This window comes from Podarcis pityusensis, assembly GCF_964106645.2.
Source record: "Podarcis pityusensis genome assembly, chromosome: 13".
Classification (NCBI taxonomy): Eukaryota; Metazoa; Chordata; class Lepidosauria; order Squamata; family Lacertidae; genus Podarcis; species Podarcis pityusensis.
Window position 1 is genome coordinate 38,780,840 of NC_138038.1, and position 7,823 is coordinate 38,788,662.

Sequence of the window (7,823 nt, forward strand, 5' to 3'; positions counted from 1 at the left end):
CGACCCTTTGAATGTAAATGCACTTTTCCTGGCAACTCTGTTGCACATCTGGATCCCTCTTCCAGTTCTGCTGGGGCGGCAGCTTGCTTTTGAGGGGCGGTTTGGGGGTGTGCACCTGCCCCAGTGAGATTGGAAGCAGGAAGTGCCCATCTGTGGGCTCCCGGCCTCGCAGGGCGTGCTCAGGAAATGATGCGATCAGGACGCCTCGACCACATCCTTTTCTGCCACTGTTGTCAAAGTGGAGGCAACCTTTGCTTTGTTGGGGAAGTTCGTCTAAGGCAGAATTGCACACTTGGGGGTCTGCAAACCAAGGAATCCACCGTTTATCAGGTGAGGTTTTCTATTTTTTTGGTCTTCCCATTGCTGTCCACTTCCCCACTCCTCTACCGGACTCAGCCATTAGTAGGTGGGAGACAGTTTCCTCTTAATGTCCCAATGTGGAAAACACCCAGAGGAAGAGGCCCATGCAGGGGTGGGGAATCCGGGCCCCTCCATGCCTTGCTGCGCCTCGGCTCCCATCGCCCCTAACCATTGGGCATGCTGGCTGGGGCTGATGGGAAGACCACAAACTCCCCAGCCCTGCTGTGGGAGAGTGGCAGAGCATCTACTCTCCTCAGTCAGATGGGCAGGGTAGAAAATAAAAATTATCACATCTTTATGGCTGCAAAGTTAAGCAGGGGGTGAGAATCCTAGAATTGTAGAGGTGGAAGGGCCACACGGGACATCTAGTCCAACCGCCCCTGTAATCTTTTGCCCAACTTGGGCCTCAAACCTACTACTCTGAGGTGAAGAGTCTCATTGCTCTACCAACTGAGCCATCCTGGGAGGGTCTCAGAAAACTGGAACGGAACTGAGCGGGACTTCACAAGCAGGTTGAGCTTTGGGACTTGTAGCTGCAGAATAACAACTGCAGTGGTACCTCGGTTACAGACACTTCAGGTTACAGACTCCGCTAACCCAGAAATAGTATCTTGGGTTAAGAACTTTGCTTCAGGATGAAAAAAGAAATCGCACAGCAGCGGCAGCGGGAGGCCCCATTAGCTAAAGTGGTACCTCAGCTTAAGAACCGTTTCAGGTTAAGAATGGACCTCTGGAACGAATTAAGTTCTTAACCTGAAGTACCACTGTATTTTTCTTTTCCTTTTTAAAAAAGGGCTGAGGTTTTATTTATATTTTTTAATACCGCTCCACCCACAACCCTCGATTACATCAAAAATAAAGCCCAGTACGACCGCCCTGATACAAATCGGTGATTTGACTCCTCCCTCTTTCTTCACAGTTTGGCTTCTACCTGACGCGCCCATTCTGATTCTGGATGCGGCTTTGATGTGGCTCCATCGCAGTGGTCCACCCCCTGCTACGTTGTCAACGCCGGCCCCCTCGACGGGAGCCCAGATGCCTCCTTCCTCTGTGGCCTCCCCGCTCAGTGAGTGTGGCAGCTGCCTGCTGATCATGACAGGCATTGCCTTCATTGCCGGCCTTTTCATCGTGATCTCGGCCATCCTCTGCGACCGGGTCTTCCGTGGGTCCCTGCCCTCAGAAAGAAGGGGGCTGCCGTCTGTCTGGAGGCAAGGCGGGACGCTGTGGATCGAGCCTTCCAGGAGCCGCAGGGAGCCAGATCTCCTATCTAGGCCATCAGAAACGGTGCCCCTTTGGATCCAGCGCTCAAATGACTGGTTTCTGGAGCAAGGGAGCTGCGATTCCCCCGAAGATACCCAGATGGAGACGCAGAGCCCAAGCAGCTCGGCCCCTTTCTGGGATGACGGCGAACCCACCTGGCGGATACAGCCACGCGTCACCCTGCAGGACCTACAGAGCTTTTTCCAGCACAGCGGTCGGGGTACCTAGAGTGTTCCGTGGCTGGTTTCACTTAAGGCGCCCAAAACCTTCCCTGCCCACTCCACTCCTTCCTGAATCCAAGAAAGCTCAAAGGTCACTGTGGGGTGTGAGATGGAAAATTTCACTCTTGGGGTGTTAGGGCTTGGGTGGGAGTGTGTGGGAAATGGGCAAGAAAACATCTGGGGTTTTTTTAATACCCTGCTGGTTGGTGTAAACATAGGCTATGATTAGAGGACACCGGGAAGGAGAATTCTGGGACCAAGGAGTTAACGTCTCGGTGTGCTAGAGAAGGAGGCAAAAATGGAAAGTTGTTTTTTAAAAAAATAAGTAATGAGAAAACCCACAGACGTTTTGCTTCATCAAATACCCATTTTTTAAGCTTTCCAACCTGACTCATTTCATACATCTCCCATGCAAAATATGCCATTTCGGCTTAAAGGGTTGGGGCCCTCTGGTTTCCTACAAGTGACCAGCCCTTAAGGACTTCCTCCCCGCACATTAAACTGCCCAAACAGGAAGATCGTACGGTCACAGTGTTAAAAGGGGCTTCAGAGCTCAACTAGACCAACCCGCTGCTGATGCAGGATGAAAGCAGGCTTTCAAAAACTGTAACTGTGCGTCTGACATGCGCAAGAGTGAATGTGGCAACGAAGCAAAATGGTGGATGTTTTGTAATGGTTCTTGTGCTCTTGGCAATTTATGCTAATATGCTGATTTAAAAAAAAATATGGTTGACCTGTGGCTTGTTTTATATTGTATTACAGTAGGCAGCATTTTAAGTTTGTATAGAAAATAATAAATAATTTAAAATAACTCAGTGATGGGCTGCTGGGTTTTTATCTCGTCATTCTCAGAGGGTTTTGTTACTGCTTTCTGAAGTGACGCAAAAAAGCCTTTTCTGTCATCGCCACCCAACACCCTGCCATTGTGAGATGTTCTCAAGAAGCCTCGCTGATGGCAGGTGACGGCTCGGCTCTCTTTCCACAATGGGAAGCGGCAACACTTCGGAATACCCCTTGCCAGAAACTGCAGGAAGGGAGAGTGCTCCAGCCCTGCTTCTGGTTGACCACTGTGAGAACAGGATGCTGGACTAGATGGGCTGTTGGCCTGATCCAGCAGGCTCTCCTTATTGATCTAGGGTGCGAAATGTCTGGGTTCGGCAAACATCGGAATTTAATTAGAGCTTGTGTGTTAGAACCAGGAAAAAGCCAGACTTGTGTGTTTAAGGCAGATCCGTTTGTGTATTTGACCTCTGCACTCGCTGCTTCTAATCATTTAATTAGCATGTGTGGAACCTAATTATTGCTGCACAAACTTCCTAAACTGTGCATTAGGTAAAGGTAAAGGGACCCCTGACAATTAGGTCCAGTCGTGGCTGACTCTGGGGTTGCGGCGCTCATCTCGTTTTTTTGTCCTAGGGAGTCGGCATACAGCTTCCGGGTCATGTGGCCAGCATGACTAAGCTGCTTCTGGCGAACCAAAGCAGTGCATTGAGACGCTGTTTACCTTCCCGCCGGAGCGGTACCTATTTATCTACTTGCACTTTGATGTGCTTTCGAACTGCTAGGTTGGCAGGAGCAGGGACCGAGCAACGGGAGCTCACCCTATCCCGGGGATTTGAACCGCCGACTTGATCGGCAAGCCCTAGGCTCTGTGGTTTAACCCACAGCGCCACCTGTGTCCTGTGCATTAGGTTCTCCTTAATCCTAGGAAATCAGTATGTGTTGAAAGGTTCTAGACTAGAGTCAGCCTAATTTCCTGGGGAGAATGAGCCATTTGCACATCAAAGGAGTGGGGCCTTGGCGGGTGTTAGAAAAGGCAGAGGCAATGAAAGCTTGGGAGGAGCATCGTGATGCAAGCTGACAGAAGTTGGGGGTCAGAAGGACATGACTTTTTGTCGCTGGGCTGCAAGGCTGCATCTGCGAGAAGAACAGAAACCTCTTGGAAAATGATGCTCTGAGCCGCCCCATCTGGACTCTGGTTGCGTAGATGTGTATATAAACCATGCACCATAAAGACACCACAGTCTCTGCTGTGCCTCATTGTTCAAAAAGAAACACAGCGCTTACAACCCCTGGAATCTCTCACCACTTGGGGATAGAGTGTGTGTGTAACATTATTGTGATGGGACGATGAGCTGCTTGTGTGTAAAATCCTAGTCCCTCAGAGTTTGGTCAAGTTTGCAAACCTCTGTCTGTAACGGAGCCCCTTAAACATGGCTCCGTCAGTCGCTGGCAGATTCCGACAGTGGTTGCTTTCGGAATCGCTTCCAACATAAAAGCTCCTTAACGGAAACACGTCTTCTGGACTCTCTGCGTGACAGTTTCCGGCGAGGAGTGGGTGTCCCTACAGGAGGTCCTGAAACCTCCCCACTGTTTTCGCTGGAAGTGTCTCTGAGCCATCCCTCCAGCTCCCTTTCACTTCCCTTCCTTCCGATGGCAGTTCCCTGACATCCACCTCCCCTCCAGGGCCCCCTTCATCCCCTCTCGCCCCCTCCTCTACGGGCGGTGAGGAGGCAAAACCCCGGAATGAACTTCCTTCATCTTCCGATGTCCCGAACACTTATCTCCACCTGTTGCGGTTCCTGGTCTCGAAGTACTCCTCCTCCTCAGAGTCCATCTCCCCTTCCCCTTCCGATTCCGAGAATCCTTCCAACTCCTCCTCCTCATCGGTGGTCCCAAAGTATTCCCTCCGGAACCTCTCCACAGGCTGAGGTTTCCTTGGGAACCTTTGATGGAACGTTTCTATCAATACCTCGTCATTGATATCTTCTGCCATTACCCAAGTGTTTTCTGACTCCGGTTCTCCTTCCCACGCTACCAAATACTCCACCTGATCCCCCTTCCACCTGGCGTCGAGGATTTCTGCCACATGGCTGCTGCATTCCCTTTCTTCTATGACCGGTCCCCGAGTGGCCATCCCTTCTCGTCCCCCCTCATACGGTGACAGTAACGACCTGTGAAATACTGGGTGCAGTTTCATGTGGTTGGGTAACCGGAGCCTGAAAGCCACTGGGTTGACCTGTTGAATGACCTCAAAGGGACCCAATCTCCTGGGTCTTAATTTCTTACAACCTCCTTTGAACGGCAACCCTTGGGTTGACAGCCACACCCTATCTCCCACCCTTATGGTTTCACCTTCCCTTCGGTTCTTGTCTGCCTGCCTCTTGTATTCTTCCTTCGCCCTTTCTAAGTTGAGTTGGAGCTGACGATGGATTGCTTCCATTTCTTCTACAAAATGCTCGGCTGCCAGGACACCCCATCTCTCCCCTTCTCCCCCTGGGAAAGCCCTGGGATGACACCCATAATTAGCCAAGAAGGGGCTCATCCCTGTGGACACATTCTCGGCATTGTTGTAGGCAAATTCCGCCAGCGCCAACTTTTCTACCCAGTCATTCTCTCTGTCATTGACATAACACCTCAGGTATTGCTGGAGGACCCCGTTTGCTCTTTCCGCCTGCCCGTTGGTTTCAGGGTGCCGGGCAGTCGAAAAGTTGACCTCCACCTGCAGTAAGCTCATGAGCTTCCTCCAGAACCTGGAAGTAAATTGTTTTCCTCGGTCTGAGACCACCCTCAATGGCACCCCGTGCAACCTAAAAATGTGTTCTACAAATAACTTCGCTGTCTCTTCCGCCGTGACTGCATGCGAGCAGGCTACAAAGTGGCACATCTTTGTTAGTAGGTCTACCACCACCATGATGGCTGTTTTCCCCTTGGACTTCGGCAGATCAGTCATAAAATCTATCGACACTGCCTCCCAAGGTCGTTCTGGGGTTGGTAAGGGTTCTAATAGCCCCGCCGGTGCCTGCCTCTCCCCTTTGGCTCGCTGGCATTGCTCACACCCTCTTACATACTCCCGTACATCTTCCCTCACCTTAGGCCACCAAAATTCCCTGGTGACCAACCACATGGTTTTGTGTTGTCCAAAATGCCCCGCCGTGGGGCTGTCGTGCAACTGCTTGAGTACCCTCCCCCTTAAGTCTCCTTCAGGGATATACAGTGCCCCTTTGTAATACAAAGCTCCATTTCTTTCCTCGAAACCCCCTGGTTCCTCTCCCTCACCCCTAAGACCTCTGAGCTTATTCTGGGCGTATTCATCATTCTCTGTTTAATATCGCTGGAAAACATCAGATCCATGGCGCGAAAGAACTTCATCGTGTCCTTTAGGACGTCACTATTCGCTGCCATCAGGGGTCTAACCCAGTCTCTCGCCCCCTTTTCAAGATGCCCAATCACGAAAGCCACTCGTGATTCCTCGTCAGGGAATTCATCAAACTGCAGATTGAGGGCATATTGCATCTCTGTCCGAAAGCCATGATAGTCTTTGGGTTCCCCCCCAAACTTCTGCACCAATCCTGGTACCTTTCTGACGAGCTGGGTGTCTTTCCCCTTTTTGTCTGCATCCTGAGCCCTCCTCTCCTCAAGCCTCGCCGTCTGCAGCGCTAGCTGGACCTCCAACACCCGGTACCTTTCTTCCAGGCTTGGACCCGCTCCAGCTCCTGCTTCTCCGGTTCCGGCTGGGTTGCTCATGATGCCTTCTCCTGCACAAGCTGCTCACGGAGACTGTCGGAATGCTGTGATGGGACGATGAGCTGCTTGTGTGTAAAATCCTAGTCCCTCAGAGTTTGGTCAAGTTTGCAAACCTCTGTCTGTAACGGAGCCCCTTAAACATGGCTCCGTCAGTCGCTGGCAGATTCCGACAGTGGTTGCTTTCGGAATCGCTTCCAACATAAAAGCTCCTTAACGGAAACACGTCTTCTGGACTCTCTGCGTGACAGTTTCCGGCGAGGAGTGGGTGTCCCTACAGGAGGTCCTGAAACCTCCCCACTGTTTTCGCTGGAAGTGTCTCTGAGCCATCCCTCCAGCTCCCTTTCACTTCCCTTCCTTCCGATGGCAGTTCCCTGACAATTATGTCCAGCTTTTAATTTACCTTGAGGCCAGGAGTGCCAGCCTGGCCCCATGAGTGGCCAGGGCCGTGGGTGCCATGCAGCGTGCATGGCCCTGGCACTGAAGTTTGTGGGTGCCCAGCCCCTTCATGGGGAGTTTTGTGGGTGCTCAAGGCCCCAGGGAGTTGGCAGCTATGCGGGAGGCTTTTCATATGATGTTTTAGGACTTTTTAAATATCGGAGCTGTATTTGATTTGGAAGTTTTATTTGTTGCACTGCTCAGACTTTTAAATACCACGGTTAAAAGAGACGATGGTTTTAACATGGTTCGCTGCTCTGAACTGTGCTTGTTCTCAAACAAATATGCCAGCAGATGCAAGTTCCAGTTAATACCTGTACTCATGACTGATAACCACACACACTTAGCATCTTTCTTTTTTCCTTCTGCTGTAACCTGTCAGGAAGATAGAAGTAGGTGTAAAGCATAGATGATGCTCACTCCAGTGAGGAAGGGAGCTGTTTCTGGCAGGGGAATTGAAAGTGACTAGTCTGTGGGGGAAGGCCCTTCACTCTACGCAGGCATTATGACTTTACCTCAGATGTGAAACTGACAAGGGCCTTCTGCACACTTGGCCTCCTGACTAGGGCCCAGTTAGATGCCTCCATCTTAGTTTTTGTTTTTTAAGTAAAGAAGCTGTGGGAAGCTGCCTGTTTGAACTGACTAATGGGAGGTTAGGGCTGCTTTGCATCTGGATTTTTCTGATCCAAAGCCATCCTTGAGTGAGTGGATTACAGGAGGGATTTAAAATAAATGATAATTGTGTGCTTCACAAATGAGGCAGTCCACATGGACTAAAATTATGTAGCTGCACCACTGCTCTCACCCCCTCTGACTCTCACTGGCAAAATGGGCCCACTGGCTCAAATCATGACGCCAGATCAGTGAGGATTGCCTTATGACCTGAAAATATGCCCCCTGGGGCACCTTGACTTCCACACGCACACCAACCCCCAACAGAGCAAGGGGTTGTATGTGAATAAGAAGCACGTTCTGGCCACATTCACACTGAAAGCACTATGACGCCACTTTAAACAGTCA

At 50.8% G+C, this 7,823-nt stretch overlaps 1 long non-coding RNA gene across 1 annotated transcript; it reads left to right on the top strand.

Moving 5' to 3' along the window:
* The first annotated feature begins 336 nt into the window (after positions 1-336).
* On the top strand, positions 337-2,652 carry LOC308461219. Its single transcript, XR_013978837.1, has 2 exons — positions 337-728; positions 786-2,652. It is a non-coding gene; the product is annotated as an uncharacterized lncRNA (long non-coding RNA).
* The last annotated feature ends 5,171 nt before the right edge of the window (positions 2,653-7,823 follow it).